Source organism: Martes martes (assembly GCF_963455335.1).
Source record: "Martes martes genome assembly, chromosome: 4".
Lineage (NCBI taxonomy): Eukaryota > Metazoa > Chordata > Mammalia > Carnivora > Mustelidae > Martes > Martes martes.
In genome coordinates this window covers 160387267-160410167 of record NC_137891.1, presented here as the reverse complement: position 1 = coordinate 160410167, position 22901 = coordinate 160387267, and the positions used below count along the sequence as shown (strand labels likewise).

The 22901-nt window shown below is 40.6% G+C and overlaps 1 protein-coding gene across 5 annotated transcripts in view; it reads left to right on the top strand.

The window, feature by feature from the left end:
- Positions 1–738: 738 nt before the first annotated feature.
- Positions 739–22901, top strand: part of NFYC (nuclear transcription factor Y subunit gamma) — a 67494-nt gene continuing 45331 nt past the window's right edge. Inside the window, exon 1 of one of the 5 annotated variants that reach the window (XM_080800826.1) lies at positions 739–929. The gene's annotated coding sequence lies outside the window, so the exon portion shown is untranslated. Of the gene's footprint in view, positions 930–16645; positions 16941–22901 lie in introns of those variants that run through there. The other 4 variants (XM_080800828.1, XM_080800825.1, XM_080800827.1 and 1 more) reach the window with 4 other exon arrangements.

The following is a 22901-nucleotide window of genomic DNA, read 5'->3' as shown; positions in this document are numbered from 1 at the left end:
TTAAAAGTAACCAGCAGCAAGAGCAGTTTCATTTCTCTCAGTGCTTACACCTAACCTATTGGCTCAAAGTAGATAATTCATCCACAGGTTTTGGAACTACTCATATTGAGTTTTGACACTTATGGAAGTTTGACCAAGTTATTTAATCCTTTTGAGCATCAGCTTTATCTGCAAAACAGAAATACTACTGGTTGTAGAGATTAAAGAGATAAGGTAATACTCATGGGGTTTTCAATTGTCTTGACGGAAGTTTTAAACTGCATTCAAAGGAGAAAAGCAGTGTCTATGTCGACGTAAGATTACACGCTACTAATTCATAGGAGGTGCTGTTCTTTACCTTGGAGTTTATCATTTTACAGTTTTGGTGTTAAATCCCCTTTTATGGTACTGGTAGATATTTTCTTTAGCGGCACCCATAATCTGGGATCCCCATGTCGTCCTTCGTCCGACTGCTCTCTTTCGTCCCAAATTAAAAAAACAAACAAACCCCAAATCCAAAACCCAAAAGACGTATTTAACATTCAAGTGTGCGTACCACATCAAAGGCCCACAAGCGTAGAACGCCCGGTGGAGGTCACCAGGCAACGCCTCCGGATCCCCTAGAAAGGGGTGGGGTCAGAAGGCTCTCTGATCTCATTCCATCTCCCCAGGTCGTCGCCCTTCCTAATTCTCGCGAGACTTCAACCAACTCAGCTTCTGCGCATTACAAGATACAGGGAGTCAAGGCGCCAAGGAGGGGGAGGGGAAGGGGGGAGACGGTGCAAACGGCGTGGCCGCCATCTTGTTTGTGCCCCCGCTTCGCGCGCGCTCCGTTCTCCGTGACGCACGCTTCCCCCTCCCCTCCGCCGTGCCCAGGCCTCTGCACTGCCTGACTCCGCAGGAGCGTGGGGGCGGCTCCTGCTCTTCCCTGGACTCCTGAGCAGACGCGTGTGAGTGTGCGGGAGCGTCTGTGGGAGGGAGGGTGAGAAGCGAGCGGCAGCGGCGGGGGGAGGGGCAGCGCTTCCCGCCTTCGGCGGAGACCTCACTTCCCTCTCGCGGCCGCTGCTGTAGTTCGGTCCGGCCTGCCCGCCGCCATGTTGTGGTCTCGCCGGGCCCGCCGCTGTCGCCGCCGTCGCGCTCCTGGGGTCCGTGCGCCTCGTCGGCCCGGCCCGCGGGCTTTCTCCCATTGGCGGAAGGCGACTGCGGGGGGGCTCGCTCGTGATTGGTCGGTGGCGGGGAGGCCGCGGACCTGGCACCTTATTGGTCGCGCTGGCTCCGGCCTTGGGGGTGATGAAGGAATCCGAGGCTGCAGGGATGCGCGCGTCTCGGGCTTGGGCAAGCAGGGTGGTGACCCCCTTCGGTGCAGGCATAGGGTGGAGGTTGGGGGCGAGCTTAGAGACCTTAAGGAGGAAGACGGGTCTATGGTCTGGCAGGTACTTCGAGGATAGCCTGCGCACGGCCCGGAGTGGGTGGCACTCCCAATCCAGAGGTACCCTCGTGGCCTAGTATAAGGGCGTATAAGCTCCAAGGGTGCCAGGCTTGGAAACCCTGAAACCTGAGTTAGGGGCTGAGAGGGGCTTCGAGAGCCAAGAGAGCTAGACTTGGAGGGCCGTTTTGTTTTGTTGCCTTTTATCCGGCATAGTTAACATACATATGGTGTTACTTTAGTTTCAGGTGTATAATGTAGTGACTGTATTCCTTAATCCCCATCACGTATTTCAGCCATCCCCTGACCTGCCTCCTCTCTAATAATCGTCAGTTTGTTTTCTATAGTTAAGGTAGACTGGAGTTTAATACAGTTTGTCAGTGACCTCGATGTCCACGGATGCCAGGTCTGAGGGGCATGGTATAGGAGGAAGGGGCGTCAGGACATTAGGGACCTATATCTAAGCTATGGGATCAGATCGGGATTTTGCTGGAGAATGCCAGCATTGAAACCGAGGTATCAGTTACCAGGTCTGATATGTGATATGAGGAGAAAACAGAACCAGCCTGGGAGAGGGACCCTTATTGGACCAGTGTGCCGGGTGTTAAAAACTGAGTACCAAGCTTAAAAGGCACAGCATTAAGTAGTGACAGATCTGTAGGAATGAGGAAGTGTGAAACATTTCCCCATCTGAAATGGAGAACACTTTCAGACTTGGGAATTATAGTAAGGGAGCAATTATAGATTATTGGGTCACAGGACTATGCAGCTAGTTTTGAGATATTGTATATGAAGTTTTTCTGCATTAGGAAGGATACATGTGAGGGCTGAGTTTCTAAAGGCTACATTTTCTAGCAGATATTAGATACTTGGCATTTATTTGTTGAATAGATACTGTTAGGTTCCTCTTTAGTCAAAGACAGAGCTTAACAGAAATCCTGGACCTGGCTTACTTGTTTTCTTTTATATATGCCTAAAAAGTAGACCCACCCTCATGTGCACTTAATTTTTTTTTTTTTTTTTAAATAAGCAGCTTGGAAGGAGAATAAACTAGTGCATAGTTTCTTGCATTTTGTCATGAGTTACAGAACTTATCAGCACTTTCTGGTTTGTATTTCAAAACTTTAGTCAAGAGTTGTTAGAGTCAGCTTGGGGGTATTTTATCACTTTCCATTTTATTGTAATGAATTGTTCTACATTTGCTCTTCCCAAGGTTTGGGATTCATGGAAGCATATTTGTGTTAAACCTCCTTGCTTCCTAATTTGTGTTTCCTTGTATATGTTAGGTGCTCCTTTCTAGCTTTAGATAGGTGTTATACATCTGTATTCATACCAATTTCAAGAAACTTCTCTGGGGGGCTCAGTGGGTTAAAGCCTCTGCCTTTAGCTCAGGTCATGATCCCAGGATCCTGGGATGGAGCCCCACATCGGGCTCTCTGCTTGGCCAGGAGCCTGCTTCCCCCTCTCTCTCTACCTGCCTCTCTGCCTACTTGTGATCTTTGCCTGTCAAGTAAAAAATAAAAATCTTAAAACAAAACAAAACAAACTTCTCTGGTTTTCAAATTTGGTCCGTTTTATGTGAATGCAACAAAATTTTCAAGAGAGAAAGGGAAAGTAGTAGAGAAAGGGAGTTGACATTTTGGGGTACACTTACCACCCCATTCCTGTTAGGTAGGCTTTGTCATTCCCATGTTGGAGATGAGAAAATTGAGGATCACAGAGGTTATGTAGCTTGTCCAGTGTTGAACTGGGGTTCGAATCAAAGTTGTCTGATGCCAAAGCCTGAAGTTTTAACTGCTATGTCATGCTATCGGTATAAACATGACTAGTCAAGCTTCCAGATAGTGTTAATATTTCGAAATGGGTCATCTTTCTTTGGTTGCTGGGTGTTAGGAGTGTATTGAGTGGGGAAAATATAATTAGCAAGAATTTGTTGTACTGTTTTAAAGATTTCAGACCACAGAATAGGAACTGTATAAAATACAGGTTCTTCAGCTAGGTATTTAAATCATATCTGTTGATTTCTATTGTATAGAGAAAGATTTACGAAGTAAACTGTTGGTTTTTTTCTGAAGCCAGGTAGATAATAGGGAAAAACACGTACAGAAAGTTTAAGAATCTCATTCTTTAAAATCAAACTTAAGAAAACTGATGACATAGTCTCTCTGTATATGGAAATGATTAATGCCAAGGAGTGAGGAACTACCAAGTGTATAAAGAACTCATTTGGGAGCTTTTTCAGATATCACTACTTCTTTAAGATGTTTGTCTCCAAACACTGGGACCTGTCTGGAAGCCTGGTGCCTTCTTCAAAACGTGGGATAGTTAATCTAGTAGATGCTTATCCTAAATTACATGTAAAATTAAAACTGGATGCAAAAAATTATTTGCAGTTCTAGCATTTGCATGGAAATCTTTAAATAACTTAGGTTGCAAGAGGAGACTAGTGAACTGGAAGTCTGAGTTGCTTTGTGATTTGATACAATTAGGTGAGGGTCTCCTCCTTTTTATTTGCAATTACATTGCAGTGTGGAAGATAAGAGTGAAAAGAACAAGGGGAAATAGGGCTTGCCATGCATTTTGTACATGGGTCATCTAACTTTGTTTCACTCAATTATTAAGTTAGCCGAATATGAAGAATATTATGACATCCATAACTTAGTTTCTTTTTTAGTAAATCTAGACAAGTTTGCAAAAACAAGCATGCACATAATCGTTTTTTATTCAGCAAACATTTCTTAACTATCTGTTCTTCAACACCACTGAGATCATCTTCATTCCCATTAGCTCCTTACATCCATGGCCAGTTCTGGGCCTTTTATCACCAGGAATTAACCACCCTAGAAATCTCGAACTCCTAGGAGGTCTGAGTAGGTCTGAGTTTATGTTTAACATCGTAACTTGAGAACATCAACTTTGCCTTCTAAGTAGACTCATACTAATGTTTAATACTTAATAGACTGTGTCCATGTTTTGTTATCTAAATCCTTATAACAATTCTGTTATCTCATTTACATGTATATATTTTCCATTTGGTCAAAATTGATTCATTGTACTAGAAAAGATGCGGGGTTTCTTACCCCACTTACAGAAAAGTAGAGGTAAAGTGAATTGAGGAGCTGGTGCTAGTTGTCTTTTTGAGGCAATTTTGAAATTCACATCTCTTAGTTCAGAGGTAATGAACTACTAAAAATCTATGAATCAAACTCAGGAATGATATTATAGTTGCTACTTTTTATTGAGTGATTACATTGTACCAGCTAGGGTATAAATGTATTATGCGTATAATTCACACGTGCTATGTGGTAGATCCTATTACCACCTGCATTTTTAGGTGTGAAGAAATTGAGAAGTTAAGTAATTTGCTCAAGGTCACATAAGGTGACAGAGCCCAGATTCAAGCATCAGTCTATAACTCCATTACAGTCTGAATTCTTAGAAAATTTGTGGAATCCATAATCTTAAATACTGGGTTCGTTCGTTTTTTGTTTTTTGTTTTTTTAAAAAAATTTTTAATAGATTTTATTTATTTATTTGACAGAGATCACAAGTAGGCAGAGAGGCAGGCAGAGAGAGAAGAGGGGGAAGGGAAGCAGGCTCCCCATGGAGCAGAGAGCCCAATGCAGAGCTTGAACCCAGGACCCTGGGATCATGACCTGAGCGGAAAGCAGAGGCTTTAACCCACTGAGCCACCCAGGCACTCTGGGTTTGTTCGTTCTTTCGTTCGTTTGTTCTTCTTTTTTGAGAGAGAGTACAAATGCATGAAGGGGGAGGGGAGAGGGAGAGAATTTTTTTTTTAAGATTTTATTTATTTAGAGAGAGAGCATGAAAGCAGGGGTGATGGGGCAGAGGGAAAAGGAGAGTGAGACTCTCAAGCAGACTCTAGGCTGAGTGTGGAGATGACATGAGGCTCAGTCCCATCACCCTGAGACCACGATCTGAGCCAACATCTAGAGTCAGACACTCAGAGAGATGAATCTTAGATAGGCGCCCCATGCTCAGCGTGGAGCCCAATATGGGGCTCAATCTGACCACCCTGAGGTCATGGCCTGAGCTTAAATCAAGAGTTGGATACTTAATTGACTGAGTCACCCAGGTGCCCCAAACACTGTGTTCTCTAGACACCATAAAACATTAGGAGAGGGGTGCCTGGGTGGCTCAGTAGTTAAGCGTCTGCCTTCGGCTCAGGTCATGATCCCAGGGTCCTGGGATTGAGCCCTGCAAAGGGCTCCCTGCTCCATGGGAAGCATATTCTCCCTCTCCCACCCCCTCTGCTTGTGTTCCTCTCCCTCTATGTCTCTCTCTTTTCAAAAAAAAAAAAAAATAGGAGAAAAGAAAAATACTTGCATCTTGGATCAGAAAGTGGCTTTTTTGATTTCTTTTAGGCAAGTGCTTTGTACAGAGGCCCTAAAGAGTGTGATGACCTTGACAAGGTCACTTGGCTCTGCAAGGGGAGAGTCAAGTCTAACCCAGATTACCCAGGATTACCTGGGAAACCCGGGTTTCCTAGTTCTGTGCTCATTCCACTGGGCAGCATTGGCTCTTCTATGGAAACATTGACTTGATGATGGTGATGATTCTAAGGCACCTTTGTTTTGACAAGTTTGCCTCATTCATAGGAGGGAGAATGGCAGAGGACGTTATTAAGGTCACAGATGACCTTCTTGAGGTTCTTTCCAGCCTCAGGCATACAACCTAGGAGGAACATTCCTTAGCCAGCAAGTTGTTCTTTTCCATTCAGTTTCTTGTGCTCAAAGCAGACTGTGAGTTATCTGATGTATTCCAGGCTCTCTTTTCATTTTGTTTATTCAGTTTTTCATGCATGTGCTGTGACTAGTTAGGAAGACTACAAGGTCATTTTAGTATTTTCCCAGAGACCGAAAGCACCTAACATAATTTAAGTAGATTAATTGTTGGAGGAAATGGATTTAAAATACTTTGGCCAAAAAGTGCTGATGGGAGGGGGTAGTGTAGTTGCTGACGCTGGAGTCAGACCTGGGAAAGAATTCTTCTGCAATGCGGTTACCCTCTGTTTGAGCTGGGGGTCAGTTTCTTAACCGGTTTGAGCCTTAGTTTCTTCCTGTGTAGAGTAGTGGTAGTGACACCTATCTTACAGAGTAGTTATGAAAAATGAATACAGTAGCATATGGTAGGTGCCTGTCACCAAGCAGACCTTAGTAAGTGAGAGGACACATCATCTTCTTTTTAAAACAGCATAAAATCTGTCCTTTCAGCCTCTTAGAGCTGCCCTAATGAGGAGCCTTTTGTAATTACCTACTCTTTTATGTATGATAAGATTTCTGCATGAGGGAGCAACCACTGGGCATGAAAGAAATAACCTAATTTAGTTATGTTGTTGTGGCTTAGGAGCTGATTTACAGAGGATCTATATTATTACTAGTCTATGTTTATGAATGTATGAAGTAGTAGGATCATTTATTTCAGGGTTAGGTTGTCTCCTGATTGCTCTGTTAATCCTCAGGTGCTGAGTGGTAGTGATTTTGATGAGATGAGAACTTTTCTGTATTTGCCAAATAGCAATAATTTATTGGAATCAGAACAACCAGTTTTATCCTTCAATCCAGAAAGAGATTTGCATTATAGTCATTTAAAAAATTTTCTAATTGTAGAAATTGTCAGTTGAAGTAAGACTGTCAGTTTGGTTTCTAGTCACCTGGGTAACATTTTCTTTGAAGTAAGCAGAAGACAACGTTGTGGGATGGTTCAGGAAAAAAATTTCTTTGCCTGCAGAAATTTTTGCCAGGTTGCAAAATTTGCTGCACCCTTCCCACACTTCTCCATGTTTTAGCAGTGATGTACCTGATAACAGTGAGGCAACATCTGTGCTCATTTTCGGCATGGAAGTTGTATTTTCTATTTTGGTTCAAGTCCTTATTTGTTTGGGAGTGCCAAACTGGCTTAGTCGGTGAAGTGTGTGACTCTTGATCTCAGGGTTGTGGGTTTGAGCCCCACACTGAGTGTGGAGATTGCTTTAAAAGAAAATCTTAAAAAAAAAAAAAAAGTCTTACTTGTCTGCAGACAGATTACTTCTAAATTCAGTGTACATTTATATAATGAGACCTTTCTAATGGATAAACTTCAGGTGCAGTTCAGAGAGAGGGACTAGGCTAACCTTTGTATTTGAATGTTTCCATTAGAATAGGTTTAACTCAGGTTCAAATCTTCATGTCCAAGATATATAAAGTGTCTTATTTAGATGAATACTCTCCATTTAAAATCAACAGTATATTGCTAGGTCAGATTCAAGAATTAATCTTGTCTCAGTCGTTAAGCGTCTGCCTTCGGCTTGGGTCATGATCCCAGGGTCCTGGGTTCGAGCCCCACATCGGGCTCCCTGCTCAGCGGGAAGCCTGCTTCTCCCTCTCTCACTCCCCCTGCTTGTGTTCCCTCTCTGTGTCTCTCTCTGTCAAATAAATAAAATCTTAAAAAAAAAAAAAAGAATTAATCTTAAATTCATGGGAATGAGCTATAAATAGTTATCTTGAGCAATCTTTCAATAAATGCTTCAGTGACTCATAGGAAATGATATTGGAGTATAGAATAGTTTGTGTGATGTCATTGGCTTAAATCTATTAGAGTTACAGCAGTCCCACCCTTTCTCCGCAGTTTCACTTTCCATGGTTTCAGTTACTGCGGTCATCCGTGGTCCAGAAGCAGATAATCCTTCTGATTATTGTCAGAAGATTGGTAGTAGCCTAACGCCACATCAAAATGCCGGTCATTCCCCTCACTTCATCTGATCACACCGGCCTTTTATCATCTCACATCATCACAAGAAGGGTGAGTGCAGAACAGTAAGAGATTTTGAGAGAGACCACATTCACATAACAGTATATGATTTTAATTTTTCTATTTTATTACTAGTTATTGATCTCTTTACTGTGCTTAATTTATAAATTAAACTTCCATCACGGATATGTAGTGTAGGAAGAAACATAATGTATATAGGGTTCTGTACTACCCGCAGTTTCAGGCATCCACTGGGTGGGTGGGTGGGGGGTCATGGACTGTATCACCTCTAGATAAGGGGAGACTACTGTACTGAAGGTTTTCACAATTTCTGTTATTGTTACCCCTGCCCTCAGAAGCTGCACATTGTCTAGGGATCTGTATGAAGTAAGATTCTTCGCCCAGTGTTAAGAAACTATACTCCTCACTAGTGGCATGATCGTTCATAGAAAAGAGGAAAATGAACTACATGCAATCTGAGCAGTTGAACATCTTTGTCATTTTTAACTGTCTTAAAAATTATTACTGTACCCCGAAGGGTAAGTAGCTTAGAATTTGCTCATTATCATCAGACAAAGTTGTGGCCTTTTAAAAAAGCAAAGCACACTTGGTTGGCGATAATTTGGGAGCCAGAGGATTGCTATTTATGGTGATATTTAATGTCATTTTCAGTAGGACTAAATTAAAAGGGAAATGCCATACTGTGTGTAAAACTCCAGCCATTTTGGAAGGTGGTCAGAATAGAGTTGCCTATAATCTTTTCATTCCACTAAAATCTGTAAGGCACTTTAGAACAGCATTTCCTAAGCTGTTTCATTGAACATGAGTTCTTTTTTTTTTTTTTAAGATTTTATTTATTTTTTTTGACAGAGATTACAAGTAGGCAGAGCAGCAGGCAGAGAGAGAGGAAGGGAAGCAGGCTCCCTGCTGAGCAGAGAGCCCGATACGGGCTTGATCCTAGGACCCTGAGATCATGACCTGAGCGGAAGGCAGAGGCTTAACCCACTGAGCCACCCAGGCGCCCCTGAACATGAGTTCTTATACAATGTAATAAATGTTCTCTGGAGTTGGAAAAAGGATCCTTGACGATAAAATGAAATGTATTTCTATACTGCAGAATTAGTATTCAGAGCCTGCTTGTTGATGTGCTTTATGACCCTTCAAGAGAGAGGATGCATAATGTGGTGTTTCTTGAACTTACTTGGCCACGAAACCCTGTTTGTGAGAACATCTAATAAGCATTTCATATTATGACTAGTACATAGTGGGGCCCAGTTGAACAGTTCTGGTGTAGAGAGTTTATGAGTAAAAAACAAATCTTTTTGTATAAGACAGCTTGGCCAATAATGGGAAAGGATTTGTCTGGGAATGTACAACATATGTCTCCAAAGTCACATAGACTCTTTGGGATGAAAGTGATTTCAAAAGGTCATCTAACCCAGTTGCCAATATCAACAATGATACTAGCAGCTACCATTTTTTTAGAGCACTTGCCGTTTATCAGTCACAGTGTTGTTATTCTACAGGGATTGTTAACCACTGGTCTTAATGATTTTTTATCTTCTTAATATTTCCCATTTATCTATTCAACATCTGCACTACCACATTTTCCAGTAACTAGATGACACAGGGTCTTTGTTTCCCCTGCTGTCTGTGTGGAGTTGTCATGCTCCCACCCTGTCTGTTTCTCCATACTGTACCTGAAATGATCTTTTAAAAGGGTAATTCTGATTGTGCCAGTCCCATGCATAAAGCTCTTCAGTGGCTCGCTGTTGTCCTCAGAATAAAGTTCTAGTATCTTAGTCTAGTCCAGCCCTGTTCACTTTTCTAGGTTAACTTCTAGCCTCTTGTCTCTGGGCTGCTGCCGTATCAAACTATAGCCATTCCAGGAATGTAATGCTTTCTGTCAGCTCCAGGACTTTGCACATGTAGTTTGCTTGTCTGTCTCAGTAGGTTCCTATTCTTCTTACAATTTTAAATCTCCCAAGAAGCCGTCTTTGACCAGCCTGAAATTTAGTTAGGCCCTGGGTTAGGGGTTCTGCTTAGGTCTTATACTATGCCTGTGGGAACTCTTTAACACACAGCACTGTGATAGCCTATTTTAATATTCTTCTCTGTTATAATAGACTTTAGTATCCTCGAGGACAGGCCTATGTATTGTTTAGGATCCCCAGATCTTAGCACAATACTTACACGTAAGTATTTACTGAGTGAATGAAAATATCCCTGATCTTACAGCCTTGCAAGATGGTTTATAGTTTAGGAGATTGGCCTCAGTGGGGTTAAGTAACTAGTTTGAGGTTACTCAGCTAAAATGAGGTGATGAGGGATTAGAATTAGAATCTAAATCTGTCTAGCTGCAGAGACTGGGCTTTTTTCCCTCTGCTTCTCCACATGGCTGCTCTTTTTCATCTTGTCTTTACATATTCCTGTCAAGTGTTCAAACAGCCTGTGCCAACAACCCAATCCATAGCTTCTGAGGCAGCTTGTGCCATCTTTGGACAGCTCTGAGAGAAGAGAATAGTTTTCTGGAATAGCTTTCCATCCATTGGTTTTAATTTATGCTTTGGAGAATACAATTTATTTTTTAAAAACAAATAATTCATAATTTATGATCCACTTACCATCTCATTTATTGGTTTACTTCATTAACTTATTGAGCAGCCATTTACTGGGTACCAGCAAACACTGTGTTCCTTTTTCTAATGATACTGTCATTGCTCAAAACAAAACAAACAAAATGTTTCTGGGACTTCTTTGGAGATTATCTTTAGAACTTCTGTCAGATTCTTTTGAAAATTTGTTGACACAAAGTTTTAAACTTTGAAGGTGGATTTGGTTTGGGAAATAACTTATAGTTGTTCACGACCAAGAGAGGTGAAAGATTTGGGTCAGAAGCAACAATCTGGCAGTCCTTAATTTTCTGCTTATAATTTAAAAAAATTTCAAACCAAAATTGAAAATGGAAAGATTTAACATTAGAAAAATCTGGCTTTCGTGGTTTTTTTTGTTTTGTTTTGTTCTTGATCTTGTTTTTTGTTTTGTTTTTTTATTAACCTATAATCTATTATTTGCTTAGGGGTACAGGTCTGTGAATCATCAGTCTTACACAAATCACAGCACTTACCATAGTACATACCTTCCTCAGTGTCCATAACCTAACTACCCTATCCCTCCCCACTGACCCTGTTTTTTTTTTAAACCAGACAAAAATGATATTTATGAAGCCATTGCAGTGGTTCTGGAAGGGATAATGAGGGTACAAGGAATGGGCATAATGGATGTTCTCTGTGATACTATTTACAGTATTTTATTTATTAAAAGATTTATTTATTTGGTAGACAGAGATCACAAGTAGGCAGAGAGGCAGGCATGGGGGAAGCAGGCTCCTTGCTGAGCAGAGAGCCCAATGCGGGGCTCAATCCCAGGATCCTGAGATCATGACCTGAGCCAAAGGCAGAGGCTTTAATCCACTGAGCAACCCAGGCGCCCCTATTTACAGTATTTTAAAATTGAAGACACTGAATGAAGGATTAATATCTGAAATATATGAAGACCTTAAACATTTCAGCAGCCCCACCAAAAAATCCAGTGAAAAAATAGGCAGAGGACCCGAAAAGACCTGAAAATACATTTTTCCAAAGAAGACATACAGATGGCCAACAGACACATGAAAAGGTGCTCAATATCAGTAATCGTCAGGAAAATGCAAATCAGAACCACAGTGATACATCACCTTACACCTGTCAGAAAGGCTAAAATTAAAAAGACAGGAAATAAGTGTTGCCAAGGATGTGGAGAAAAAGGAACCTTTTTTTGCTGTTGGTGGGAATATAAATTGGTACAGCCACTGTGGAAAACAGTATGGAGATTGCTCAAAAAATTAAAAACAGAAATATCATACGATCCAGTAATTCCATTATTGGATATCTACCCAAAGAAAATGAAAACACTAATTCAAAAAGATATGTGTAGCGCTCTGTTCATTGAAGCCTTGGCATTATTTACAGTAGCCAAGATGTGAAAGCAACCTAATGTCCATCAATAGACGAGTGGTTAGGAAGATGTGGTACACACACACACACACACACACACACACACACACACATACACAGACAGTGGAATATTACATAGTCATATGAAAGAATGAGATTATGCCATTTGTGACAACATGGATGGACCTAGAGGATATTATGCTAAATGAAGTAAGTCAGACTGAGAAAGACAGATACTGTATGATTTTACTCATGTGTGGAATCTAAAAAACAAAACAAATGAACAACAGAAAAGCATAATCAGAATATAAATACAGAGAACATACTGATGGTTGCCAGGGAAGGCATGGAATGGCTGAAATGGAGGGGGGAGATACAGGCTTCCAGTTATGGAATGAATAAACCACAGGAATGAAAGGCACAGCATCGGGAGTATAGTCAATGACACTTTAATAGTGTTGTATGGTGACAGATGGCAGCTACACTTGTGAGCATAACATAACATAGAGAAGGTGAATCACTGTGTTATAAACCTGAAACTGTCGTAACATTGTATCAGCTATATTAAAAAAATTCAAGAAGAAAAAAAATAAACTGAAAACACTGAAGTTATTAATATAAAACTCATCGAAAATTATGGTACATCCATTTAATGGAATATAACCCAACTATAAATGATATATATTTGATATGGAAGGTTGACATTTTTTAAGTGAAAAAGATTACAAAACAGTTTGTATAGTATTATCTAATATTGGGAGATTAACACCCTTATTTCTCATTTATATAAGCAAAATACAGTGTTTGATTCTGAGTAGTTGCATTAAAGGTATTCTTAAAAAAAAAAAAATACCCCATTCCCTTAGCCTATCACGTCAGTACAAAACTGCTATATACATCTCTCATCAGCTTAGTATATAAGAAGTCACACAATGTATTTAATATTCAAATGAAAATGGCTTTGTCTTCATATCACAACAGGTGAAAAGTTCATTTTTCTTTAGAGGTTCTCTGATATTTCTTGGGGCTTCCAGGTTCACTTACTTCTCTGAGTCCAAAGGAATCAGTTAGGGGTACCATCAGTGAAGTGTTTGTTCAGGGCACTGAAGAGTCCAGTATCTTTGCTGCTAGTTGTGCTTCTGATGTGATACAGTATAACCTGCAAGATTAGGTTATCTGGGGGACTGAGTAAGGCTCTGTCCTTGGCAAGAATTGTCATGGTGGTTACAGCCAACTTCTACCATAACTCTGGTCCTTCAGTCATTCCTCAGGATGCCGATCAAGAGCTGTTTTGGCATCAACTTTTTGTGTTCGGGATCTAGCTTTTGCTTCTTTTATTGATTCTGAAACTCTTGCTGCAGTGGACTAATCTTCCTCCATGGCCTTTCTCAATTGGAGCTGAACAGTGGCTGCCCCTTTAGGTGGGACATGCACTCTCCAGTTTCCCTCAGTCCCCACTGCTCCTTGTTATTTTGTTGACACCATGGCTAAGGTTGCATTTGATGTATACCTCTGTACTGAGCAATGGTGCTATATGTGGATATAAATAAAACACTGACATCTTCAGGAAGCCCTCCTCTGGTAATAGAGACATGGTTGAAAATAATTATAATGTGTGATAAGTGCTATAGTCAAGTATATATTTATTAATTGAGTACCTACCCCTTGCTAGGTATTAATGCTGAATACTTTACCCTGTCATTTAAGCCTCAACATCCCCATGGGTTGGTGTTATTTTTTCTGTTTTATACATGAAGAAGTGAGCTCAGAGATGGTTAAGTAACTTGGCCAGGGTCATAGAATTTTCTGACCAAAAGCATCAGGTCCCACCATAACTACTTTGAGAGCATTTAAGCTTGAACCACTTAATCAGAGGCCTTCGTTTTGCCTCACAGTGATCTGGGTGTTTTTTAGGGCAAGACGATGCAGTTGTCTGGTTTGGAGAGCTACTGAGATCCAGGACCAGGGAAGAATGTGAGTTGGAATCCCAGAGATCCCATAAGGCTCTTATTCCACAGTCACAATAGGCTAGAGAGGAAAAAGCAGCAGTAAGTTGAATGGGTCAGGTTGCCAGATGGAAATTTTAGGATAATTTCAGTTCTCTTCCCACTAGCTTGAATTATAGTAAGGTGGCTGTTGATGAGAAATAGGGGTTGAGGGGTGCCTGGGTGGCACATTGGTTAAGTGTCTGATTTTTAGTTTCAGCTTAGGTTGTGACCTCAGCGTTGTGAGATAAAGTCCCAATTAGGTCTCCGCAGTCAGTGCAGAGTCTGCTTAAGTTTCTCTCTCCCTCTTACCCTTCCCTATGCGCTCTCTCTCTCTCTCAAATAAATAAATCTTTAAAAAAGAAAAAGATATAGGGGTTGAAGTGTTTTTCTTGCAAACTTTCCAGGAACTAATAAAACTATGCCAGAGACCTTCACAGAGTATTAAGGGACATGTTTGGTGTAATTCAGTACATCAGACACAGAGTAGGGCTGGGCATTTGGGACAAGAACCAAATTTCAGCCTGGACTGGTGGTAAAAGGCATGGGGAAGATTTTTTGTAGCAGCTGGTAGTCCTCCCACACTGCCCTTTATGGCTCAGGAGTTGCTTTCTGCAGGGTTGCAGGGTATGCTGTAGACAGTCCCTTCTAGTAGCTTTGGGTCCTTAAGGAGAGGGTGCTGTTTTGTCACATTCATAGCTAGGTCTCTAATCAAGAGATCAAGCTCAACGTCAGTCAGATTTCTGATTTTTAAATTAATGAAGTTGGATGTAATAGTTTATGCCACATCTACATATATGTGACTAAGAATTTAGCCTAAGAATTTCCTTGGCTGTGCCCTGAGGTGCCTTATGTCTCCGTGTCAGTATTGTGGTACAATAGAAAGAATAGCACCCTAGGTGCGACCTGAGTTTGCCTCCTCAATGTATGGTTAGGGGCCAGTTGTCAAACTTCTCTTTCACTCTTTCTCACATTTAAAGGGGATAGTGAGGATTAGAGGTGGAAAGTCTGTAACGTACCTAACATAGAACCTGGCACTAATTGGTGGTGTTTAGAAATTAATTCATTCCAATGTGAGAAATGAGTGGAATGTGTTTAGAGAAAATATGGCAAAGTGATTGGAAGGACCACCTTGCTTCTGTTTCAGGGCGCTGCCAGATCTCTGCATATGCCCATGATGACCTCACATGTAATGTCAGCCAAGGTATTTCTAGAGAAGGTCTCCTTTACCTGGCAAAACAGTTGTGTTGTTCAGTCCTGGGATACTTAGCTTTCCAGGGAGGAAGCAGATCTAAGGAGATTGTTAAAGACCTTTGGTAATAATGCAGTGTTTCTATTGAATATTTTGTAAAAAGAAAAGAAAAAAGACATGTTAATTCATTTTCACCATATTAGGAAGCTCCTTTTCAACAGTTGGGCCCAAATCCTTAAATCTTTACAACTGCGGTAAACTTCAGTATCCCAGAATGTCTTCAGTAACTGTAGTACTTACACTCTCTCTCCTGAGATCATCCCTGCTACTTATTCTTGAAAACGTGGTAGAAGAGTTTATTATCTGTGATATCAAAACTGTAATATTCAAAGCTAATCAACATTTTTTATGACCATCCTAAATAAGTTAATCCATCAAACTGTAGTGAACTTTAAACAATAGTCACTGGTGTTTTCTCTCTGCCAGTCCCCTCCCTCCCATCCCCCCTTTATCATTGTATTTCTCTCTCTGGTTCCGGGTAGACGTTTTGGAAATGCCACCGTCTCTGCCACTGCCTTCTTATATTACTCCAGAATTTTCCTATTTAGATTAGTTTGTGTTTCAAAATAAGGTGATTTATCCTAGTACTAATATGTGCTTTTAAAATTACCAGGGACATAATGACAGATGCCTTTTTAGAAATCCTACAAACTGTTGTATAGCCACTGATATCACTCTTTGTTACTGAGGTCACATTTTCTTTGGAGCTGTTGGATGAGCCCACTCCGTTTTCTTTTTCTTCTTCTGTTAATGCTCAAGAGAAAACTGAAGATAGTTAAGTCACAACTTTCCGATCTTGTGCACATTGCTTCTCTGGTTTACTGCCATAGGATACTGTAGCAATATCTTACAGACATCTTTGATGGCCAATCAGAAGCAGTTAAATTACCTTAAATTTTTTAAATGGAACTCTGACAGCCAATAAGAAATCCTTTGGGTGGGAACTGTAACAGCCCTTTCGTGTGATTTTAAGAACATTGTAAATTTGCATTTTCTTCTTGTTGGAAACACAAGAGGCCCTAGTGCATCTGCTGTGTGCATTTGCCAGGCATTTCCAAGCCTTAAGTTCCCCGTAGTTTGAAGTCTGAATCTGACCCCTGTTCTGCTTCTCAAGGTAACTTTAAAACAGGAAGTGTACAAAGGAGGTAACTGATGACGTGAACAGCCAATCATGGCTTTGTGTTCTTAGCTGATAAAGCAGCTCAGCCAATGGGACCACTCTGGAGGCAAGGTTTGGTGTCAAATAGCATGCTAGATTGAATGCCTTTGACTGTTAAAGTGGAAGGAGGCTGCAGGGCTTCATTGGAGCCTCGGAGTTTTTCACTGAGGCAGGGGTCAGCTGAAAGACAAAGAAAAATGGCGAATAGTTTGCTGGGGGGTGGGGGGACAGCTGTTCGGGTTTTCACTGGAGTGGACATTCCAGACTCAGGTTTCTGCATCTCCTGCTGCCTTTTGTTTCCTCCGTCCTTTTGGGGGGGAGGGCTAGGAGTGACTTAAATTCTCCCTGTCCGAGGAGATATAAATAACTACATGTAAAATTAATGCAGTTCTCGGTAAGTTTAATTCTTTGTTTTGTGTTAAAATGGTAGAAACTGTTTAGCTTCAGAGAGTGTAGACAAGTTGCACTGTTTCAGAAAATGGCCACTTTACATTCCATGCATACCTTTGGGTGCACCTAGAATACCTTGGCTCTGTTTAGATTTTGCATGCCCTTCACCTAGGATTTCTTTTCCTAGTTGAGTATTGACAAGATCAGGTACATGAAGAAAGGCTAATCATTTTTCAGGGGCACACAGAAGCAAAGCACTTTCTCTTTGCATTGGGTAAACTTAACTGTTTTCCAAATAATTTTCCTTTGTTCAAGTGCACTGAAGCTTTCCTACAGAATAAGCTGAGTTGTTGTAAGACTTTCTCTGTTTCCATGCACTTTGTTGACATCTGTGTTTTCAGAGATGGAAGCAACACTATTGCTGTTCTAAATTTGTGTGAAAATATGGTTTGCACGGATGCAGGTTGTAATGGTGAAGGCCCACATGCCAGTGTGAAATTCTCCCGTAACTTTCTTGATTTACCTGTCTGCTTCTGTTCTAATACGGACCAGTAATTAAGTAACAATCTTTGTTTTAAAATACACATTCTAGCTTAGAATGTTGGAAAGAAACATACTTTTCCACTGTATTGGCAGTGACAAGAGCAAGCAAGTCTTTTTCTACCAATTTCACACATTTTGTCAGGCATTGGTTTGGTTCTTTAAAAATGATGTGAGCAAAGTGCTTTTCATTTTTTGTATGAAATATTTTGAATCCTAATTTACCTGCAGATTGTGAATAGGAAAGTTAAGAGTACAGGCACCCTATCTTTTGCCCTTGATTATTTTTTCCCCCTCTTAGGGATCCGAAGCTAATGCTGGTTGCTAATCAGTAACTAGCCAGTTTTTGTGAATAGTGAACTCTTCTGTCCCATGTACTAACACCTATAATACACTTGATTTTAAAAACCACTTCTTTGTTTTCTTATTTGCAAATATGGAATGAAGGTCATTGGAACATTTCTGCAGCAGACTCAGCGTGGAGCAGTGAGCCAGCAGTACTCAGTCTCTGGGTAGGAAAAAGGAGCAGGCCCTAGTAGAGGAGAAGTTTGGAGGTGTTGATTTGCCCTCCCCCGCTTCCCCTCCTGTAAAGGATTTATCTGAGAGGATCGATAGGGGTTTAGATTTGGGGCTCTTGGAATTGGAGTGGTGTAGCAGTCAAAGTTGCTCGATGCAGGCCTCTGTCGTTGCTTGCAAAAGTGACCTTGAAAAACTGCCGAGGAGTTGAAAGATTGAAGGACAAAGTTTGTTTATACAGGTTTAGACTGAAAAGCTCTATTTAAGATGAAAAGAGACTGTACTTCTGATGTTCAAGTCGAGTGGTTAGTAGGAATATGTTATAGATTCAGATTAGGAGTTTTCAAGCAGTAAGACAATAGGGCTGCATTCATTCTGTCTCCCACTCTTCTCTGTTCCTTCCCCCAGCAAAAAAAATTCTAAATCCTTTTGGTATGATAGTTGAGTGAACTGCCTAACAGATTCAGAATTCCTTGCACGCTACCTTGTCTTCTGTGTAATCTAGAGGGTTCTTAGTGAAGAATGGCATTTCAGGAGTTCAAAGCAGTTATGTTTGTAAAACTTCTTTGAGGGAATTGGAATGCTTGTGGTAAGAAAACTGTCATTCTGGGAAGTTAAATCATAAGAGAAAGGAGTATGTGTTAAGGATTACATTTTAATAGATAATTAATTTAAATTTATTTTTTATAAGACGTTGATTTATATGTTATCAGTTGCTCCAGGTTTTATGTATGCTTTAAAAAACAGACGTAGATTACAAAATGACTCTCTTAGCCTGGGAGAAGGCCTGGAGCAGGGAAGGCAGAAGGTAAGTGGGGCACAGTATGAGGCCTTGATTAAAACTCTTTATTTTGAGAACTTTGTGGATTTTGCTTCTTGGAAAGATATCTACCCATTGCCTCTAGCTTGGGTTCTTAACCTTTTCAGAGTCATGGACTCTGGAGAATCTGACCCACTATCTGGAAAAATGTACGTAGGCGTGCCTGTGCAGAACCCCTGGTGACTAAGGTGTCTTCTAGTATAGGCAGAATGGTGTTTATGTGATCTCGTTATTTAACACATTAGCCAGATAAATGTTTTCCAGAAAAATGAAGAAAACTGAACTTCCATCAGGAGAATAGACCTTCCACAGCTAACTAGAACTTAGACTAGGGGTGGGTGTGTGTGGGTGGGGGCAACTTAGACAGGGTCTTAGATTTGGGCATTTATTTATACTCTGATTACAGTATTTGCGGCAGTATGGTGCGGTAGCAAAAGCAGGCCATTAAACGTCAGGAGACCTGTGTTCAGGTTCCATTCAGCTGTCACCAGCTTTGTGAGCTTGGGCAAGTCAGCCATTTAGTGTCGGCTTCCTCACATGTAAAAATGGGACCTAAAAATAGCACCTTCCTATTTAGTGGTGAGTCTCAAATGAGATCATGTATGTCAGGGTGCTTCATAAGTTGTGAATTGCTACATAAATATTAGCTGCTATTAATCCGGACTGTTGGGGGGTGGGGGTTAAAAACTTAGGAAGATAGGTGGGGCATCAAAGAAAAGAAATGCCAGTGTTTTAATATGTTTACCAGGGGGTTTGCTTAAACACGACACATCTCTTTTTAAACATGGTTCCACATGCCTTCACATGCATATTCCCATTTGCGCTGACCCTATGTAATTGACCCTGTATAATTCATTTGTTGAGACCGTCAAACCTTCCCTTACCAGAATTCCTATGAAAGAATTTTAATCCCTTTGTCAAAAATTAAGAGTGTCTCAGAATAAGATGAAATGGGAGTGCTGATTTTTTAAAAAGCCCTTACTAGATTTAGGAGCCTCTCAGAATAAAAACTGGGAACCTGTTCTGATTGGATACTGAGATCTGTGTTATAATGCAGGTAAGTTCTAATAGTTGCAGATACTTACTAGGCAGAGGTTACATTTTTAGTTTATGGAACAAATATAAGTAAACTGGAGCCATTTTTTGGTTTGCTTTGTGGTCATATTTTTTTGGTCAGTTTTCAAACTGGGAAGTAGTTATATCTTGCAGAGTAGGTAGCAAGCAAGTAAATGTTGGGGTAAAGACTTGAAAAAAAAATTGGTCTCTCATCAAAATATAAACACTAGCATGAATTCCACATAGTTGATATATATTGTGAGATACGTTTCCAAGGTAAATGGTGGAAACTCATAGGGATTTCTTTCTCACCCATTTTACATGCCTGATGTCATCTATTTTTAGGACTCTTTTTCTTCCTCGGGTGGGGGATGGCTATTTTGTGATCTGTTTGATTTCCTGTCCTATTAAGTCACTTCCTATCAGGCGTGGTCAGGCAGCATTGATGTCTGCCTCCTTTCTATGCATTGAAAGAATCATTCACACAGAATAAGTTTTGGCAAGTTTGGAATTGGCCTCTCCAAATAAAAGTCCACTTCCTGGGATATGTATGTTTGAAAACAGCAGTCATGGTCACTGTGGGCTTTTTGTTCCTAAAACAAGATAAGGTCTTTTAGAGAAGCTATATACTTTCATGGAGGCTTCAGTAACCCCCAAAATATTCTTAAAGCTAATCATTTACACATGATCTTCTTCACGAATGGAGTTATTTTTGCCTATTCCGGGCCCCAATAATATATGCATTCAGAGCTTTTATACTCTTAAGTTTGACTGATGGAAATCATCTAGGGATCTAGTCTACTTCCCTTGTAAAGTGGGGAGGTTGAGGCCCAGAGAGGTTAGGTGCCCCAGTCTTCAGCTTTTTAATGGCTGGCCTCTGCAAATCAGAAATTCAACTCCTACTTAGTTCATGCCAGGTTTCTTTTATCCCCCTAAGTTGTTTTTACTTTTTATTCTTCATATTTCTCTTCCTTTTGGTATACCCATACAGGTTTGCTATTTGAACACAGAAGGAACAGAGAAAATGGGCTGTGGAAGTGGTTTAAAAGTCTCCTTGTGGAGTCTGTTGGTTAGAAAGTCTGCTGTGGCAGCAGACTTACAGTCCCTTTTGGGATCTGAAGATTTCTTGCCTCAGCCAACTGGCTTATTCAGAAAGCAGAGAATTAGCTAGGAAGCTAATAGTGCCCACCTGGCTGAGGTGTCCCAGAGAGCTGGGTTACTTTTATACATTACAAAGAAGTAAACTAAGGTATACAGACACAACACCTGCATGCCAGTTGCGCTTTTGTTTCGTTTTGTTTTGTTTTTTTGGTGGTGGTGGTTGTTAATACACCTCAGGAACAAGCTAACAACTCCCAAACAAGTTTGGGCCTGGTTCTTCAAGTGAGTCCTAAAGCCAACTGGTATTTCATAAACAAAGATCCCAGGATCATTTTAAGCATTTGACAAGACTGAAATAGAAATCATTGTCTATATACTCCCCAAGTAATATTTAAACTATGTTGACTTTAATCTTTACCACCAACAAAGTAGAATTGTGTGTTTTTGGGTAGTTGTGGGTTTGGTCTTGTTCTCATTTGCATATTCTCTGAGAGACCATAATCTACTTGAACCTTTTAAAGTTTTTTCTTTTGTACTTGGATTTCTTTTCGCCACCATGTATTTGAACTAAGGTTACAATATACTGAAAGAGTGAGAGCTTGAACGATGCACATCTTATGTGATGTGTAGGTGCTAAGGCATGCCGTGTCTGCAAAGTAGAGTAGACACAGCTGGATAGTATCTTCTTGCGTCTCATCTCTCAGAAGCTTCGTTTTTTTTTTAACCTCTTCTCTCTGCTGTCTCAGTATTGGGCCTGGACCTTTAAAACTTGGTCACATTCTGTTTGTATTGTCACCCTTGTCTTGCTGTCTCTCCCCTCCGCATCCCAAAGCCATACCCACTGTTCAAAAACGTGACCAAAAGTTTTCCTCTGTTTAGAGCGTTTACTATAAATTAAGTTACAGTGCTGCACTCTGTAGTGAAAAAGGGCAGTTGAAGGATAAGAAATGAAGGTAAATTCCAGTGTAAAGGCAGAACTAAAAAAAAAAAAAAAAAGCCATGTCGTAAATGTTTAACAAAGCTGGTGACCTTGTGTTCCTTAGTTCAAAGGAAGAAAGGAGACAAACCACAGCAAATAGCAGTGCTGATTCACTTGGTTACCTTTTTTTCTTGGAAGTTTATCATTTGGTCTGTCTTCATCATTTCATTTACATAGAAAACTAGAGCAAGACCTGCTTGATTGGAAATACCCAGATAAAACGAATTTTTCCTTGATCTCCCTAAGCTGTGTAGTTCTTACCTAGGAGAAAATACGGAAGGTGGATGCTTTATGTTTCCTTAAACTAATTCATCACACATGCATGTCTTATGTATTGAGACTTTAAAAATGTGTACAAATAAAATTTTACTCCAGGATCTAACAGGTAGGGGAAACAGGATGTATAGCAAGTATTTGAAACTGATACGGAAAGTACAACCAAAGGACACAGAATTAAGAGGAAGGGAGACCTTTACATCTGACTTAGGAATGAAGGCAGGCAGTTTAACTGGTGCTGGACTCAGCGAGGTAGGGACAAGGGCACTCTAGAGACAGAGAAAGGAGGAACAAGGTCATGATTCAAAACATAAAGCATGTACTGAAGGAGAGCAGTAAGTAAATGGCCCAGACTGCTCAGAGCAAGCATATAAGGAGATGAGTTAGGGACAGGAGGGTGGAATAACAAAGTTTGGAGAAGTAAGTTGGGGTCAGCTGTGACCACCAGGTTAAGAAATTTGAACTGTCTCTGTTGACATTGGTGAGCTAGTGAAGATTTTGGGTAATAGGTTGATGTGGCATTATCAGAGGTGTGCTTTTATAAGACTTCGTAAGCATCATTATGTAGAGATAAGCAGAATTTGAGAAGACTCCAGAAACAGTGAACAGTGCAGTGAGTTCACATACTAGGTTCACAACCCTTACTGGATTGTTAATGAGGGTGAAAAAGAAGAGCA